General features: G+C 44.6%; 2 long non-coding RNA genes across 2 annotated transcripts; one reads left to right on the top strand and one right to left on the bottom strand.

Annotated features, from left to right (window-relative positions):
- Positions 1-854: 854 nt before the first annotated feature.
- Positions 855-3006, top strand: LOC102080937 (uncharacterized). Its single transcript, XR_003220928.1, has 3 exons — positions 855-1456; positions 1619-1765; positions 1861-3006. It is a non-coding gene; the product is annotated as an uncharacterized LOC102080937 (long non-coding RNA).
- Positions 3007-3933: 927 nt separating this feature from the next.
- On the bottom strand, positions 3934-8875 carry LOC109202914 (uncharacterized). The gene is made up of 3 exons (XR_002062913.2): positions 8809-8875; positions 7639-7773; positions 3934-6110 (listed from the first exon to the last, which is right to left on the bottom strand). It is a non-coding gene; the product is annotated as an uncharacterized LOC109202914 (long non-coding RNA).
- Between the last annotated feature and the right edge of the window lie 11309 nt (positions 8876-20184).

The following is a 20184-nucleotide window of genomic DNA, read 5'->3' on the forward strand; positions in this document are numbered from 1 at the left end:
GAAATAAACAGATAAATAAAAGAAACATCACCACTCTGAAGCCTGTGAGACCGAAACAATGTTTAAAGGTGCTCAGAGGCCGTGTGTGTGTGTGTGTGTGTGTGTGTGTGTGTATGTGTGTGTGTGTGGGCAGCAGGATAATGGGCAGAAAGCTCAGAGCAGACATCCAAACTGTAGCCCGGTGATTACAGTGAAGCGGGCGGCCGCAGAGAAGCTGTAATGCAGGCCGTCGTATATGAAATTTATCTCTTCGTGTTTGAAGTGAAGACGACGTTTTTTGTTTCTTTGGTCTTTTAGCTCGTTTTGAATGTCAGCGTGTGAAAAACGTAGCGTACACGTGCTCTCTGCGGTGAGCGCCTAAAAGCCCGGCGTGGCTCTCGGTGGCAGTTTCCCTTTGGGCCGATGGGTCGATGTTTTAGATCAAAAGACTCACACGCCATCATTTAAATGTCCTGCAGGCCTCAGCTGTACCTCCATCCTCAGCCTCACACTGAAGAGGTCACCCATTTTGGCACCAGCAGGTCAACAGCTTCATGTTTGGTGTAACATTTAGTAGATGGACTGGCACTGAGTTTTCTACAGACATTATAAGTCCTGATGATGTCTCTTCCTCTTGCATCATCTCGAGTCTTTCATTTGTTACGACCGATGTTAGAACATCACGTTTTATGCATCTATAAAATGCATAAAAACAAACATGTTGACAGGACTCTGCAGTCCCGTGAAGATTTAACTAAACCATCCGTGCTTCCATTTGAATTGAGCAGGCAGAAAGCAGCCAGGTGCTGCTGATCAAATGCACCTGAATAAATGATCGTCAGCAGGTGAGAGCACCTGTTTGCTGCTCTGGAGCATTCAGGTGTGTGTTAGCACAGAGCCACAATCGGACATCCCAGCAAATTCATCGTGAGGTCCGAGTGTGGAGATAAACCCAAGAGCTCTATACTCTGCTGGCCTCAGTCAGCAGGTTAAAGGTCAAAGTTCATAAGAGCAGAATTAGAAACAGACTGAAGTATGGCTTGTTTGGAAGTCTGCAGGAGAAAGCCTCTTCTCCCTAAAGGAGCAGAACAGCACGGTTTGGGTTTGCAACACTGAATCAGAACAAAACAAAGACTTCTGGAACCAAAAAGCAAAGTGAGGTGTTTTCCCATAATGCACAGCAGCACGTTTGGAGGAAACAAACTGAGTGGAACTCCTCTGTATTCCAAAGTGCTCTAGAGTCAGCGTGAGGCCGTCTGTCCCACAGCTGAAGCTTGGACCAAACAGGACAGCGATCCCAGCACAGCAGCAAAGAACGGAGCTGCTGCAGTGGTCCAAGGTCCAGACCTGAGCCTGACTGAGAGGCTGTGCATGAACCAATGCTGCGAACCTGAACGAGCTGAAGCATCGCTGAGAAGAAGAGAGGACCAAAGTTTGTCCACAGAGATGAGACAGACTCACAGAAACATCAGTGCAGGTCACTGCTGCTGAACCAGGATCCTGAAGCGGGTCCTTTGAGTCTGAGGCCATGGTTCTCTGCTAGAAAATGTTGACTTGGCCACTTTAATATGCATGAAGGTGAAGATCCTTATACTGGTGGATATGTTTCTAACCACAAACTGTGGGTGTGACTCTCCAGGATAAAAGAGCCCATCCAGGGTCGGCCTTGCAGGTAGAATGAGAGGCTCAGACATTCAGGAGCTGAGAGCAGAGTCACCGATCCAGTACATCAGGACTTTCAGCATAACAGCACATATAAGGTCCAGACTTCCTGTGCCATCCCGCTGTAAGAACACACACAAAAATTTAAATCCTAAATCACTGTCAGATAAAAGCTGAAGATTTTAAGATGTCATTTCCATAAATGCTTTGTTCCTCTAGGATTTTTCTACAGGTACCCAAAGCCTGCCCAGCATGTGATTGGTCAGTCGACTGCAAACAGAAACCAAAGATCATCTATTGATCGTGCATTTTCATATCACTTATGTCTGTTTGTAGATGCTGCCCAGGTTCATAATGCACTCATAGATCCAGAGTTACATCAGTGTAAACTTGCTGCAGTGGCTGAGACGCCCCGAGAACATTTCCCTGCTCGGTTCATCGTTTCAGTTCGACACGGCTGTAAATCCGCAGAGAGCTCGCCGTCCTCGGCGACTCAGTGAGCATGCTCGGAACAGGCTGAGGCCTCCGCAGCCCGAGGATGCTCTCAGGGAGCAGCTGCTTCAAATGCACACGACAAAGGTTACGTGTTGTTAGCAAACTAATGCTAAATGAATAACCTGTGGCTCAAACATAAAGACATAAATGTGAAAACTTGTCCTCACCTGCAGCAGCGTCTGAAACAAAATGGCAGCAAGGTTAAACAAAGCAGCAGCGCAGCACCAAGTTTGTCTGTTTATTCTGCAGCGCCGCCAACTCTGAAGGTTAATTACAGCTCTGACCTTTCCACCTTCCTCTTCCACTCCTCTAATTTCTTGCTCTTCTTCCTCCCCCGCTCACTTCACTTCATCCTGCTGACTCTGAAGCCACGCAGGAATCAAACCTGGCAGGACGCGGCCCTCCTCCACACGTCCGCTGTCAGAGGCTGCACTTCTTTCTATCTTCACCTCCTCCTCCTCCTCCTCCAGTCTGGTCATTATCAATCCCTCCATCACTCTGTCATTTATTTGTTTACGTCCCTGCTTTTCTCTCCTGACCAGACTGACTCATTCTCCCAGAGAGTAATAAAATCTGTGTGTGTGTGTGTGTGTGTAGCATGAATTAACCACAATGCTCTTTATTGCTGCATCTCAGCGCAGCTCTAAAGTGCTGCAATTACAGCACTCTCCCAAAGAAATCTCAGCCTCCTTCGCTCTCACCGTTCTCAGTAACACAAAGTTTTGACATCAGTGTGTGAAAAGGTTTTTATTTTTTGGATAGAAACTAAAGAAACTGATGATTCATACAACAAAGAGGCTTTATCACCCTGACGCCAAGATAGAAATGTTAAAAAAGACTCGGGGATGTCAGGAGCTGATGTGTTCACAACAACGAGACAGTGCAGAGTCATATATTCATCAAGTCTCTGTAGTTCAGGCTGCTCGAAGACTTTGGTGTAATTTAAGGAAAACTTTAATGTTGTTGGTCTGAAAACAGTTTCTTTGCTTGGACAATTTTCACTTTTAACACCCTCAGAAATGTGATGAGAGATAGGAAGACAGCTAGCAGCACCCTGTTGTCACCATCCACCTGTCAGTCAAAGAGGCCACGCCCCTAATAATGCAAACATACTGTTATGTAACGAAGGAAAAGGCTTTTAGTGACGTGTATGTGAGGTTGGGCTACCAGGAAGGAGAGAAGGACTTGACAGGATGGAGCTGGAAAGGATGTGCAGCAGGTTAGGGTGATGAAGGATAAGACGTATTTATTTAATCTTGCTTTTACACCTAGCTAATATTTGGTGTGCGTTGATACATTTTTATCCGTTATGCTTTGTTAACTACTTTTATGTATTGTGATTGACATGGTTTTATAATTGATACGTGTCAGGTCCTTTCTCTTTTCCCTCCCATCTCCTTTTTCCTATCTTATTTTGTCAAGCACCTTGGTATACCCTTGGTTTTTTAGTGTGCTTTATATTGTAGTGGCAGAACCAGGCTCAGGGAGGGGCGGGGCCATCTACTGCGTCCGGTTGGGGAGAGAGAAACCTAAAAGAAGTTATTACAAAGGGGGGAATTACCTCTACACAGACAGTTTGTGTATCAGGCTGTAAACACGTTTATTTCTGATGGAAAGTTTTAACATGGGAGTCTATGGGGACTGACTCACTGCTGCCTCTGCTGGACGTTGGCTAAACTGCAGGTTTTGGTGCTTCCGGTTCTAGCATGAAATCCCGGTGGCTGCTATCCTTCCTCAGCCTCAATCATAGGAGCTGTTTAGCAGATAAATCAGAACTAACAGAAGAATGACTTTAGCAGCTGTTACAGATTACTGCAAGGAAAAAGATCCGGCACAAAGTGAAAGTAAACTTCATCACGTCATTTTATTTGCCAGAGAAAACAAAAAGGCGAGACTGAGTGATTGATAGAAAGCAGCAATGAAGTACTGTGACGGCAGAATGCTGTCTGGGCTCTGGGACATCCTGCCATGTGAACTATAATGTCTTTACTTTTTTAGCTTAACGCCGTCTGTGCAGAGAGAGCTCAATTATTGTCGAAGCAATATTGTTGATATAGCCGTAAATTCAGAATGAGTGCACACTGCTGCTTTAGAAACACTGTGATGATGCCAGTTCTCACATGTGAGCCTGAACAAACTGAATTTAATTGGACATGTGACAGATGATTGCATGAGTTTCTCAGGAATTGTGGAAAATGAAAAGCATGTTCTTGGGTTGAATAAAGTCCTCTGTAGGAGAAAACCTCCCTCCTCTGCTGATAGGCAGCGGGCCTGTAATCTGCTTATATTGTCTGTGTCCATTCATCTCTGCAGAGACACCAGCTGCAGGCAGGACGAGTGGCCTCCAAACCGCAGAAATGCATTCACACATCGCACAGCCTGCACACACTTAACATGCACGCAGTTTAAAGAAGAAGGTCACACACTGTTGGAAGCTCATAACAGAAGTATGTTTCAAGTGGCTGGGTTCATATTCTTCAGATAATGGAAAAGATGAAGCTCCTCCTGTGTGTGTGTGTGTGTGTGTGTGTGTGTGTGTTACTCTGATTGAGCAGCACGTTCAGACTTCATTTACACTCGATCACTTCTTGGACACAACATGCAGACTGTGTCATGAGGTGTTCAGTAATGGAGCGTTCACCCTGTGCTGGTTACTGGTGGAAATAACGCTACCTGAGAGCTGATCGTGAACCTTCGTCAGTCGCCCGAGGTTCACCTGTTTTTGGTTGTGCTTCCGCTATGCAGGTTGTAGCTCCTGATTGGCTCTTTGTAAGCGCTCTGGACACTTCCACGTTGGCAAATGCACAATGTGTGTGTGTGTGTGTGTGTGTGTGTGTCGCCTCTGTTGTGAGAGTTCCTGTAACAAAGTGTGGTTAGTCTCAGGTTCTCGGTCTCGCTGTCTCTGTGGAGTCTTTGAGGTTTCTCTCTCGGCCCAGTGGGATCAGTTAGTGGGCAGTGGGCCGTCTAGACTGTTCTTCCCCTGAAAAACGCTGGAAAATCAATGGCACAGGGAGCTTCGCTGGGGTGGGTGTGGAGCTGGTGCAGCATCCTCAGTCTGCTGTAACACACCTGCTGGAAAGTGATCCAACTGAAGCCACACATACTGTGGAAACCCCCAGGCAGTCACTGAGTAGCAGTGTTACTGTAATCCCATTACCTTTTTACTGCACTTAGTAATCACATTACATTTACAATCATGCCGTTATTTGCATTAAAGGCTCTTCAGTTATCTGCATGCTGGAGGATAGAAAAGGAAAACCATCAGGCTTCTGCCTGTGCACTTGTGCTACGGTCAGCTGGTTCAGTTTGTGTGCAGGGAGGAGGACAATGGTGCAGCAATGTTCAGCTTTTGAGGAGTGGATATTTGGACTTTTATTTTTATTGCACAAAAGGAAAAGTTCAATCTGCGTCCAGAGCACAAAGAAACTGTGTTAAGGTGCTAACACAACATCTGGACAGAGCTCGATCTTCAGCAGGTAACGAAGGCAACGATGAGCCGCAGCCTCCGTTTCCACCTGTCGAATCAGCGGCACCAGAAGATTGAAAACACCTGGAACAGGTGTGGACGTGAAGTCCAAAGAGGTTCCAGAGGGTCCATCAGGGGCTGTAACCAGAGTCTACCGTCTGCCTCCTGCTCCTTGGTGACAACTTTCAAAGTAAACATCATTTTGTATTCACTAAGACTTGAAACAGCAGCTGAGACCATAAATTCAGGAGGACCTGAGATCACGTTTGGTTTGGCCAATCCTGTTATAAAGGTCATGTTATCAGCTGGTTATTGGCTGGTAGTTTGATGTGTTTTACTCTCGTGAGGTTCCTTCGTGGTCATCCTCTTGCTTAAGTTTTGGCCAGCAGACATGGATCATGTCGGTTCCTGGGACTCGTTGTCTGAGGGCTGGATTCGGTGATGATGACTGCCTCTTGTTCTGCTGCGACCACTTCAGCTTCAGTTCTTCCACTCCGTCATCCAGCTGCTTAAACACATAGATATAAACTCATAGAAGTCAATGTGGAGAAATGTAGCTCCTAAAGAACTTGATTATTTTAACCAGTAAGAACACAAACCCATGTGGACCATGTCACCGTGCCGTGGGTTCTTATTTACCAGAAGCAGGTTTTAAAGAGGAACCAGTCCTGCAGTCATGAATAATCTGCTTCTTTCTGTCTAAATAATAGAACATTTTATAAGTAACAGGGAATCAAACTGTGGAGTGTGACGTGCATGAAGTGAGGCGGCGAGTGTGAAGATGCTGCTTGATGTTGTTCTGACAGCTCGGGTGTTGAGTCGCGTCCTCTGCCAGCTCTGACAGAGCAGCTTTCACCTCATCAGCTCTGGAGATGGAGCTCTGCACTGCCAGCCAGGCTCCCTGCTCTTCCTGTGTGTGTGTGTGTGCGTGCGTGCGTGCGTGCGTGCGTGTGCGTGCGTGCGTGTGCGTGTGTGTGCGTACGTGTGTGTGCGTGCGTGCGCGTGCGTGTGTGTGCGTGCGTGTGTGTGTGTGTGCGTGCGTGCGTGCGTGCGTGCGTGTGCGTGCGTGCGCGTGCGTGTGTGTGTGTGCGTGTGTGTGTGTGTGCGTGCGTGCGTGCGCGCGCGTGTGTGTGCGTGCGTGTGTGTGTGTGTGTGTGCAGATGATGGATGAGGAGGGAGGAGCAGAGCTATGGTACTTCTGCAGCATTATGTATTAAACGGGTTCTTGGCTGCGGAGCAGCATCCACTCACTGGCACCGACTTGTTCGCGCTCACGTCTTCGCGTCACGCACGTTTCAGCTCTCACTTTCTCACGTCTGTGTGTCTCCTTCTCTCTTTATAATATGTTTAAATCCACTGTCACAACTTCGTGGTTCAAAATTAGCATCAAGTAGATATTTGTGTGTGTCAGAATGGTGTTTGCTCCAGTCCAAATCTGTCAATACTGGCTGTGTGAAATCACACACTTGTATTTATCGCAATGTAATTTAATTATCAAGATAAGAAGTGTTGCCTTGTGAATTTGCAGGACCTACTTATTTGTGTAAGTACTTTATCCAAATCCTTGAACCTGCAGAAGTGTGATAGCCTTGATCAGATCTAGATTTATGCAGGTAAATGTAGCCCAGCTGATGACCGTTCACACACCAGAGGACACGTTTGTAGCTTCTCATCCCACTGACGCCTTCTTCTGACCAGTATCAGCTGTATGTACCAGCTGGGAGAACAGCCACGTTGATCATTTTATCTGTTGGTGTTAAAGATGGTCTGATGAGCAAATTCAGAGAACAGTCCATAAAAATCCCTCTCACAGTCTTCTTCTCCTGCAGCCCACTTTATTCACTCACAGGTGTAATGTTGCTGTTGGCACGTGTGTTATATTAATCATTAATCTGGATTGTTTTTGTCATGTGTTGAATCTTCTGTAACTTTGATCTCTGTCGTGAGACTCTTGGCTTTTAAATGTGAGCCGTCTGTGTTGAGCAGAGAGCTGATGTTAGGATGTGATTAGCTTTATTTTGTGCACTCAGACTTACTTTTACCTGCTGCCTCCACCTTTTATGCTAAACGAAGCAGATCTCCTCCCAGCTGCAGGGCCTCAGCACACGAGCACGAGACAGATTTCATCTCCGTGTCAGTGAGACTGTTTCGTGGGATGTGTAGGTATTGCTCTAAGGGAGAGATCAGATAATGAAAATGTCAGTGCTGCCACCATATGACGCTTTCAGAGCCATCCGTCACATTACACTGCATCAAACGAACATCCTGCGTTCGCAGCAGCACCGTCAGCAGTTTCCATTAATGTCTGAGCGACACGGATACAAATATCTGACATTCCCACCTCGGATTTTACTCTGTGCAACGAAAGACAGGACGTCTGTGTGATCTTGTTTCTTGTTGTGTCCCATTATTTGCTGCTGCAATGACCCAGTTTCTGTTAATGGCCTATTAAACTTTCATCCTCAGTTAAACCGTTTCAGAGATAAAGGAGGAAACCTTTATCTTTACAGTGAAACGAGGCAGAGAGGAGGAAAACAACAGTGAACAGTGAGAGACAACCAGACGTTTTATTATAAAGGTTCAATAAATCACAGGTTTCTGTGGCTTCATCAGTGTTTTTATTTTCGCTGGTGACCCTTTAAAATAAAAAAAGTATTTCCTTGTTTCCTGTAAAAACCTGACTTGTTGCCCATTATTCTGGTCTACCTACCTCTACATATGTGTGGGTGAATATAATTACTGTATACTGTATTATAAAGTGTTACCAGCTCATTTACAGCCTCTACACACACAGTCTGCCCCGCCCTCGTTGTGTCTTATCAAGCTTGTTTTCATTGATCAGTGATTGAAAAGCTTCACTTTCTGTTTATTTTGCCAATGCCTGCATTTTGCATTTGGCTCTGAAATCGGAGCCAGCCAGTTTCATGGATGTAAATTACTCCAGTGTGCCCGTCACTGTGACGGGGATTATGGTTTTGACATAAATGCCCTCAGAGCGCAAAGTGCGCCGATCACAGTTCTAACCGAGCCCGTTATATAACGCCGCTGACATTTCTGCTCAGACATAGGAGTGCATAGTGTCTTTAACCCCGTGGAAATCCTGACATGATACACATAAGTCTGTCTGCCTGATTATCACTCAGCCTCCTCCCTCCTCTCCCAAACATCGCCCAGGTGACTGACTGAAAGGAGTCCTTCTCTTTCACCTGCAGCTCAGGTAGATTCTTCATCGCGTCTAATGTCAGTCTGTCCTCTCCTGTTAGGTTAAATCAGGCCTCAGTTATTCAGGGATTGGTATTAAAACCGTCCACTCCTGTTTTGGGGTTGCTCTGTCTGCATCCGTTTGTTTTAAGAACTTTATCGTCCCCTCGTTCAAACACAGCAGCCAGTGTCCCCGCGTGTTCTACTTATTTTAGAGTAGATGTAACGTCACACAACAGTTTCCTCAGAAAATCATTCGTTAGATTCAGAAATGAGCAATGCAGCATGCAAGTCCCAAAAGCTGCGGTTCCTCTGCCGTCCAGCAGAGGCAGCAGTGAGTCGTTCCCCATAGGCTGAGGAAGGATAGCAGCCACCGGGATTTCATGCTAGAACCGGAAGCACCAAAACCTGCAGTTTAGCCAACGTCCAGCAGAGGCAGCAGTGAGTCGTTCCCCATAGACTCCCATGTTAAAACCTTCCAGCAGAAATAAACATGTTTACAGCCTGATACACAAACTGACTGGTCTCTGTGGATCATGTTTCCCTTCATAAAGACCGTACGGGGGGAGGAGCCCCCTGTTTAAAATGTATTAAGGCTTAAAGTTTGTTACATGGCTTCAGCCTCCCCAATGATGAATGAAACTAACGTGGCCCGGGTCATTAAACCATGACACCACGGGGGTGCTCTCCAGTCTAATAGATGATAAACCTGGTGATTGTGTGTCCTGATAACAAAATAATGGTTTGTTTTGTGTCATTTGTTCAGCGTGTCACTGAGTCAGGGAGACTTCCTTCTTAATAAACTCCTGGAGCAGCTGAATCTGGAGAGGAAACAAAAGGTTTTCGTAGGAAACGGAGACGGTTCCGTCCCACGCTGCCGCTCAGCTGAGTGACTGCTCGGTGCGCCGATTTGTTTATCTGTCTCCGCTCGACATTTATTCACATTCAATCTCACGGCCCAGCAAACACAGTAAATACAGCCACCGTGTCGGAGAGAAGGGAAACGAAATGAGAAGCGACTATATTTAATATTGCCTTTATATTAAATCCCCCAGATGAAGACAGTATTAAAGCATTAAAGACTGTTTGGGCCGCGTGTTCGAGCTTCAGCGTGGGGCACTCGGCACATCTTTCACTGGATTATAAACTGATCAAAACTAACGGTTGCTTTGGTTGTGACATCATCATGAAAGCTTTTCAAAAACAGTTTAAATAAAAAAAGATGTGAAGTAAAATACAGTCCAATGAGACACCTGTAAAGGTGTGTTTGGTCATGTGACTTCGGGCCAGTCGTTGTCTGTCTGTTCGGTGGGCCCGCTTCCAAAAGAGCGTTCCCACAACTCTGCCAGGAGTTCTGGGTTGATCGACATGTTTCCTTGAGGTTCATGTGTTCTCATTTCACAGGTGTGTCAGAAGCTTCGTGTCAAACTTGGCCGAGTTAAAGAGGAAGCGAACCCATTGACTGAGGGCTGAGCACGTCCTTCGTGTTACCTGTACGTCCCCTGATGTCACAGACAATAACGGGTCTGAAGAGCAAGTCCAGCCCATCCTTGCAGGTGTCTCACTGGATGATGTCTGTGACGCTTAAACAAGGACAGAGAGGGACAAGCCAGCAAATCCAGTCTCACTGGATCTACTTAAAATGCTGTCTGTGATGTCACCCATGATGACCTTAAAGTGGACCTTTACAGAAGGCTGGAGGCTTCAGGAAGCTGAAGCTGGATCCAGATTCAGGCCTAAAATCACAGTTTTACTACACAGCAGAGAACTGTGACATCATAATGAAGGTAAACCAGTGTAGTACCTCAGATCTCATCTTTGGATAGTTTTGAGGTGATTCTGGAGTTTCATTCAGTGTTGGGAGGGAGAGATGAGAGAATCAGAGGGAGCTGAATCAGTTTTCTGCTCCTGCTGTGTCAGGGACAGGATAATGTGTGGAAGGCTTCACTGTTTCTATCAACCACGGCTGCTTACACTGCAAAAACTGTCCATTTGAAAAGAAGAGTGCTCCTCAAAATGAAAATGCAGTTATTATCTGCTGCCCTGCGTGTCAACTGGAGCTGCTTTGAGATAGGTAGGACCAATAAAAACAGAGCGCTAATACCCATCTGAATTACGTCCATGTTACTGTACATCTTCTTCAAAAAGCTTAACAAATCAAGTAGCTGCACAGCTTAATCCCAGGTCCAAACTATTCCCAAAGTCTTTATTTTCTGAAAAACTCCTTCCTCACTGTCAGCTTTTTCCTGGAGGATTAACTCCTAAAGAGAGCAGCAAGTTTTGATATTTAAGAAAATATATTTTTAGCAGCAGACACATAAAGGAAAAAATACTGTCGAGTATTTCCTAGGAACTATTCAGCAAAGCAAACATGGTTTTTGTTGTTTTGTTTGGGTTTTTTGGTGGTTAGCAAAACGCTTCTTCAGCTTAGTGTCGACTTCTGAGCTGAAAAATGAAGCCAACACTGAAGCTCTTGAACCTGCAGTTCCTCTGACGTCCAGCAGAGGCAGCAGTGAGTCAGTCCCCGTAGACTCCCATGTTAAAACTTTACAGCAGAAATAAACATGTTTACCTGTATGGGACGAGGATGTTTCTGTAACTCACCTGGATTAAGTTGATTCATTATTAGGGGCGTGGCCTCTTTGACTTACAGGTGGATGGTGACACAGGCAGCTGTAGCTGCTAGCTGTCTGCACACTGAACTGTTTGTGTTACCTACAGTTCAGCCCCGTGTTTGTGCTGTTGGATCATTTTTAATGACATCATGTGACCAATAATATGCTGTGAGGTCACTGACCATCCAAGAAGTCTGTACCAAAACTGAAGCTTGAAAATGTGGAGTCTAAATCTGGTCAGGAGGGTTACAGCCAGAGGAAAACAGGAGGTTTGGGATTTTGTGGATCTCACAGTGCGCTGCTACATCAGCTGAGAGCTTCTCTGAGCTGCAGACTGTGCTGTCAGTTTGTAATCCGTGGCTTCTGCTTGTCAGATGAGCTTTGGCACTTCATGTGCACACAGGCTCACCAGAGATATTTTCTAACAGAGTTTTATGGCCTGATGATTGAGCCAGCCTTTGTAATGTGTAGACTGAGAGAACTCACAGGAAGTGAATAATAAGAACTGACTGTGCGAACATATATTGCATACACAATTTATCTTTTTGTGGAATAAATTGGCATGGCTGCGGATATGAATCAGGTTTATATCCAGCAGTGTTTCAACAATCGATATTTCTCAGATTTCCATTTACAAAAGCTCTTGCTAGGTAATATCATCATAAACGAGGCAACGAGGACAAAGTGAACGAAACCGAGAGAATTAATTTTATTTCTCTGTTTCCAGTCTGGGGACTGAAGGCAGCCCTGCAGCCTCGCTCTGCTTCCAACAACAACGATGACCTCTGCTCAGGTGACCACAAAGCGAAAGGATCCAATAACCAAATAAAGACTCATTATATGTGTTTTTAAACATATTCATACACCAACGACTTTCATCTTTGCTGCTTAAACTAAAAATGGGCACAAGGTCATCTGAGATCAGGTGAAAGTCAAATCCTTCATGTTGTTATCTTTGGCTGCCTGCTGGAACAGACAGATAAGATGATGATGATGATGATGATCCTTCCACGTCCTGTTAAAGTGACTCGTTTGCTCCATTTGCAGTGTTTGATCTCTTCACGTGCCCTTTGCTCTTCTCTGATGCCACGGGTCCAACTTCTGTACATTTTTCTTTATTTTCAGATAATTACTCTCTGCAGACTTTTCTTCTTTTGTCCCAGTTCAGCCTGTTGAATGATCTGCACGGCTCACTGGTTTGCGGTTCGCACAGATCACTTGAGACAGCGGCTCTCGCAGCCTTAAGGCTGAACTGTATGATGTTCACTGTTCTTTAAAAACTGCTCAGCTGGTTCACTTCAGTAAACAAATTATGCTAAAAAAAAGTCTCCTTTCCTTTAAAACGATGACAGTGTTTTATCTTTGGTTTGTTCCCAAAGCTCTCAGATATTTTTTAAAGCCATGAGAACCTCATCTTTGGACTGGAGGAGGAAGCATCAGCTGCAAAATCATCATCTTCCTGAAGTGTATATGAACATAAACAGCTGAAGGAGCTCAACACTGGAAACAGATGTGGGCAGATGTTACTCCATGAAGATGCGAGCAGCACCAAGTTTTGCAGACTTTTTTTCCCAGCTCATCTTCAAACTGTTCATCTGCTTGTTAACACACAAACTAAAAGCAGACTGGCACAGCTGGAGCAGGAACGCAGACTCTCAGCTGATCTTTATTTAAGATTGCAGCCAGAGTCCATGTGGTGCCAGGCAGACGCTCCAACAAAGGACAAACTGAAGCTTAAAGACACTCATGAGGATTTCAAACTGAAAACAAAGCACAAAGTTGTTACCAAAATAAAACAGGAAGTACAAAATCCCAAACACAGAGTCAGAGATTTGCCAGCCAGGCACAGAGAAAGCAGAATAACTGAAAGCAGGAAGATGATCCGACGGACGATAACAGGACCCGATTGGAAACAGTAATAAGACCGAAGCTCGGGAGAGAGAAGCCCCGATCCCAGGACCAGGACCAATCGTTCAGGCCGATTTTCTAATCTCATTCGCTGACACTAGAGAGAGGCTGCAGCCAAACCGCATCTCAAACACACGACGCAGTTAAAGAATCCAGAGAAAGAATCTGCTGTTGATGAACTTTGATTTTCAAGATTAAAAGCCGACAGTGATGACAGTGGATTCTGTCATGTCCTGCTTTCCTTGCCTTCTGTGCTCCTCGTATTAATCAGCTCTAGTTTTTTTAATGAGACCTTTTCTTGTGTGACGGCTCAGCTCTGAGGACTCATCACTGACAGTTGGCCTTTGGAGATTTTCCGATTGCTTCAGGTCTTCTTTATTAAACCTGAAGCTGTGATTTTTTTGTTGGACACTGAAATTTCATGTTCTTCATCCTAGTTGGTGATCTAATCACATGGATCTGCAGCTTCCCGTGAAGGGAGCGCACCCCTGACTGGCCGACCTCAGAGGAATATATATGATTCTTGCATGATGCTCAGTTAGGCTGCAAAAACACTGATCATCTGCTCTTCCAGCTCCAGCATTTAATGCTAATCATGCCAATGCAAAGCCGATAGTGCTGATATGCTCCATGTGGGGCCTGGACTCATGCTGAGGCCCCACATGGAGCCACACTGGGCTTTTCCCATGTTTGGAGCCTTTTTATATGCTGCTGTGTTTACCAGCGTCCAGCTGAAATATTGCTGTGTGGGTCCTAGCTAGATTACAATCAATTAGCAGTGGCTTGTAGGAATTCCTGAGCTGAATGGGGGCTTTTGTTCGGCCGGGTTTTAAATGCAGAAAGCTAACTCTGAAATAACAGCATTAATGAGAAGCCACGTCTCACAGGCACCCTCAGGACTGTGTGATTTTTTTCACTTTTCTGTGTTTGTGTGTCATTTTCCAAGTGAGAGAATGCAGATGTAACATCTCACAGGAGATTAATTCCAGATTTGGTTCCCCATCTGGTTCAAGACTCAGCTCAAGGTGACCCGCTTTGAATGCTCCTCAAACATTAAACAGAGACGCAGCGTATTCCCATCCTTCCCACCGATGCAGCACGGCTCTTTCCCTGTGTGTGCTTTTTAAAGTGGCTGCTGTCTGCAGATCGTGCATGTTTCTTTTGCCGTCATGCTTTGGCTCCCAGCTCTTTGCATATGGGCAGTTGTCAGAGACCCTGTGGCCTCACATTTAAAGGCACTGGATGAGATTGATGTTTTTTAATGTGCAGGATTAATGCTGTGAGGCAGAATAAAATGCATCCATTTCCTAAACATAACCAGTGAATAAAACCAAAAGTGAAAAATTAGAGAATAAATCAGTGATTGAAAATCAAGTAAATTGGAGTTTGGACAAGGGTTGTATGGCCCTGGAGGACACCGAGTTAAATTCATTTATACAGCACTGAATCACAACAACAGTCACCTCAAGGTGCTTTATACTGTAAGGTAGACCCTACAATATTACATACAGAGAAAAACCCAACAATCATATGACCCCCTATGAGCAAGTACTTTGGCGACAGTGGGAAGGAAAAACTCCCTTTTAACAGGAAGAAACCTCCGGCAGAACCAGGCTCAGGGAGGGGCGGGGCCATCTGCTGCGACCGCCCTGTCAAATGTGCACCTGTGGCACTGTGAGTGCATCTGATTTAGAATATTTACTGGGAGCCCTGTGATGATAATAAAGTGCTCTGCTTGCATTGGTGGGAAGGTGTGCAGGTGGGGATGAAAACAAACTCACCTGCTCATGCAAACAGTTCACATGGCGAGTGTACAGTTCATCAAAGCAGCTTACGACCACTGCATTTGTTACTTTGAACTTGTTTTGTTATGTTGACCTGAAGTTCTGCTACCTGCCGAGTACGACACAACGTACAGATCTGAAGGAGTCAAAGGCTACGTTCACACTGCAGGCGAAAGCGCATCAAATCCGATTTTTTCGCCCCTATGCGACCCGTATCCGATCTTGGTCTGACAGTGTGAACGGCACAAATCCGATATTTTCAAATCCGATCTGGGTCACTTTCGTATGTGGTACTGAATCTGATACATATCCGATGTTTTAGAAAGCGACTGCTGTGTGAACGGTCATGTCGCATTAAATCCGTCTTTTACGTCACTGACACAAGACAGACGCCAATTATCAGCGCCGGAGAAGCGCCCGATAGGACATCGCGAACGATTTCTTACCATCCGGTGAAACTGTTGGGAAGACAACGTTGGAGAAATGTGAACATTTTATTTTTACTGTATTTTCTGCAGATTCTGACAGAAATCTGCAACTATCCTTTGAAGCACCGCTCCTCTAAAACAGCAAAAAGGATCATTATTAGGTTATTTACATTATTATGTAAATAACAAAATAACTTAAAGCAAAAATCTGGAAACATAAAGTCCGAAGTCTTTATATTAAGGGCCATCAGTCAAACAATATTGTTTGCTCTGGGTCTAAACAGAGCGAGTTGTGTGTGACGTCTTCTTTTGCGCATGCGGGCCGCTTTGAGCGTTCACACTAGCGCGCGTTTGCTGTCGCATTTTATTTGTAGTGTGAACAAGCAGACAAAAAAATCGGATTTGATCAAAAAATCGGAATTGAGCATTAAGACCTGCAGTGTGAACGTAGCCAAACACACTTTAATCTACCGTGAAAAAGTTGGGACGCTCCGACTTCCTCGTGGCGCACTTTGGAGAGAGACAAGCTGTTAGAATCAAACAGATTCATTAGCCACAGGTGACAGACTGCTCACACTGAGTTGTCCTGTGTTTCCAGGTCCTGATCATCGGTATAAACTCTGACTCTGACTCTCTATATTATATAATGTCTTTGAAAAGGTGCTTAGAGATAAGGTGACTCTCAAAGCGCAGCCAATGAGACTCGATAAGAGAATCGAATTGATTATCTCTCAATCACGACACCTGTCAGTGGGTCGCTAGATCAGGAAGCAGAGTTAATGTTCGAAGCATGGGTCTGAGTCCATCATTACTCTGAGACGTCAGCAGTATCCTGTGTGAGGACTGGTGATGCTCTCCCTCCTGTCTCTGCACCAACCAGCTCTGGTTACACATCACACACACACCTCCCGCCCCCCACCCTGTGCTAATTTTGTGTTTCCTTCCAATCATTTCCATTTGACAACACGCTGCACTAACATGAAAACACCGTCTGGAGAAACAGCATCTTTATCCCCACAGGAAGCTGTGTGTGTGTGTGTGTGTGTGTGTGTGTGTGTTCACCCGCTCAGCGGTGTGTGAAAGGTGGAGACAGGGGTGATATTTCTCTCAGACACAGTCTACTCCAACTTCACCATATGGAGCCCATTACACCCATTTATGAACATTGTACAAGAGCTACACACACACACACACACACACACACACCTACACACACACACACACACACACACACACACACACGTAGTTATGATACAGCAACACAAAAACACGTCTGATAGCAGTACAGAAGGAACATATGTCATGTAATAAATAATGGAGTGTCAACATTTAGCCATGCAGTCTGTTCACAGTGTGTGTGTGTGTGTGTGTGTGTGTGTGTGTTACAGAGATCTGTCAGTGTGAGTCACTGTGTTTTGTCTCATACGCCTCACTGTATCAGTGCTATTACAGCCTTATCAGCTCTCTGGCACCAAACCACACACACACACACACACACACACACACACACAGTCACAGTTATACTTGACTGTATATAAAAGATGGACACAGTCACGGGTTCTGGGCTCCACATTTGAAGCTTTAACCTGAGCAGATGCCATGTTGGTTTTTGGAGCCAGGAGTGGCCATATTTGAATGAGAGGGAGTAGTGCTAAGCTATCAGCTAATGCTAACCACATGAGCTCAGGATTGTCAAAATCATATCCCAAAACACCAAAACTGTAGCTCCGCCTCCTTGGAAGGTCTGTTAGTACAGTGACCTCACAGCAGCCATACTACTGGTCACATGATGTCATTAAAATGCTCCAAAAGGCTCCAGCAGCACAAACACGGTGCAGAGGTCCAGTTCAGGTGAAGCTGGCAGACAGCTAGAAGCTACAACCGCCTGTGTCACCATCCACCCTTCAGTCAGAGAGGCCACGCCCCCAATGCAAACTTTTAGCCTTAATACAACTTAAACAGGTGAGTTATAAGCAGTGTTGGGTAAGTTACTTTAAATTAGTAACTTAGTTACATTACTAGTTACTTCTCTAAAAAAGTAACTCAGTTACTTCAAGTTACTCGTTACTTTCAAAGTAACTAGTTACTAGGGAAAGTAACTTTGGTTTTACTCAGAATTCTCTTGTTAATGTGTTGCTTCCGTAACTGGATACCCAGCAAGAGTGCCAGTCTTCTAGCTTGCTTACTTGCCACAAGTGCACTGTGCCACCTACCAATAGAAAGGAAAAAAAAATGTGCACATTTCCACAAGAGAAATCCCACGCCTGGACCGTCGTTGACCGCTGCCATGATTCTAGCCTGCTTTTTACATCCAACACAAAAACTGCAGTCGTGGTGCTTTCGATTGTACTCAGAACTTGGAAATTCTGCCTTCTGAATAGGAAGATGTAGGTAACACCAGACTGCAGATGAGCTGCATACAGAGCTGGACTGGGACAAAAAAATCGTCCCGGGCATTTTGACTAGAGACCGGCCCACCATTATAGGAAAAATCATAAAGCCTTTGAATGAAAATAAACACTGTTGTGACAGTGATGTACACTGTTCTGATGGTATATATGTATCAATTTATCAATTGTTTGTTGTAAGCCTCAGATAATAATTTTTTTTTAAAGCAAGACATTTTAAATGAGAATAAGAAAGAAAAGTATTTCCTTGTGCCCCCCTTTCCCTGTTAATGCCCTACCTGCCCCCCTGGCAACACTTTGCTAGATCCGCCCCTGCACAGTTACCAGCTGTCAGCTACGTAGAAAAGGATCCTGGTGTTATTTGTCTCTCAGAAACAGTTCATAACTTCCCTTCAACTCATCCATGTCACCTAAAAGGTAAACCTGTTTCTCCATCACCTGTTCAGCTCTGATGATTCAGTAAGGACATCTCCTGGTTTCATCTGCATGTTTCCCTCTCACCAGATAACCAAACCGATATCATGACCAGCAGCTTTACAGCTGTGGCTCCAGCAAACATCAGCTGATACTAGAAATTAATATTAAATAAATTCTAACAACAGCTGATCAAGCTTAAACGTGCTGCTGTTGTTTAACGCGACATCCGCTGGTTTCCTCTTTCTGGCGCAAAGTGTGCGATAAATAAACAAGAGAGAAAAGCCGATCAGCTGATCATTGATCAGTTTCGTGATTGAAGTAGAAACGGGAGAGAATGAGAGAAGAAGAGGCAGCTGTGCAGCTTCAGCTTTGTGTCTTTTTCATTGTAGCTGAAGTCCGGGACAAACTGTGTTCCTTTTCACCTCAGTACGAAACGCGTAATATTTTCTCTGAATACCAGACGATTCTGTTTTTTACGGGACGGTTGGCAACTCTAATAATTAACCGTATGAACAAAATAAAGTTCAACATCAGTAACATAGCACCCACCCAGCTGTATAGAAACTCCGTCATGCTAGCTAGCACGCAGTACGAAAAAGTCAGCATACCGAAAATAAACTCCACCTAAACTTGGTTTATATCTGACTCCGATAGACTGCAGGTCATAACTTCTTACCTGAAGTTCAGTTCACCTGACACTCGGACCGGCGGCCGCTTCGGGTCTCTCCTCTTGCCTCCCTTTTCCTTCATCCACCTGCTGGCCTCCACCACTTGTTAATGTTATTGAATCTGTGGAAGCTCCGCGATATCCACCACACGAAGTAACGAGTAACGAGCCTATCTAAATCCCAGTAACGAGTAACGCGTTCCTGGTTTTGGCATAATAACTAGTTACCGTGCTCGTTACCACAATAATAACGTAGTTACTGTAACGCGTTACTTAATAACGCGTTAGTCCCAACACTGGATATAAGAAGCCTCTGCTGGATGTCAGAGGAACTGCAGCGTTTTGAGGGGCCTTTAATTTCTCAGACCTGGCAGCTGCTGCTTTGTGTATCTCTGTGTGTGTGTGTGTGTGTGTGTGTGTGTGGGCAGCAGACAGAGTGAGTCTGTCATCCCTGTACAGTCTCTTAAATACCAGGGAACACACACACACACACACACACAGACAAACTCTATATCCGGCCCAAAGAAGGTTTGTTATTAACCAAACCGTAACGCTTATAATAGAGCATCTCTATCTTTTTGACCAGGGGAGCTCGAAGCCTTCAGGATTTTGTGTTTTAAAAAATTTCTCAGTTTTTTTTTCAGGATCAATTGGATTTTTTTTTATTAGTAATTCCTCACACGTGCAATAAAACAATTTAATTATCGTGTCAATTCAATTCAATTCAATTTTATCTATATAGCGCCAAATCACAACAAAAGTCGCCTCAAGGCGCTTCATAATGTAAGTTATTATACTTGATTATTTTTTTTAAATAAATGTTTAAAGGTCCTGGGATCCACCAGCTAAAAGAAGAATTAAGGATGCTGCGCAGTAGATTACATGGCCCCCGTCCCAACTTTTAGAAACACGTTGCTGTCAAATTCAAAAAGAGCTCTTACTAAAATGGTACATTTACTCAGTTTAAACATTTGATACGTTTTCTGTGATTTATGTGAATAAATTTGGTGTTTATGAGATTTTTAAATCATTACAATCTGTTTTGAAATGATGTGATGTAATGTTTCTGTTTGTCCAATTAACATTTGCAGTTCTTCTCTGTTTGTTGCTTTTTAAAACTGAGGTGTCATTAATAAAAACATAATGAGTCAAGA

Source organism: Oreochromis niloticus, linkage group LG1 (assembly GCF_001858045.2).
Source record: "Oreochromis niloticus isolate F11D_XX linkage group LG1, O_niloticus_UMD_NMBU, whole genome shotgun sequence".
NCBI lineage: Eukaryota > Metazoa > Chordata > Actinopteri > Cichliformes > Cichlidae > Oreochromis > Oreochromis niloticus.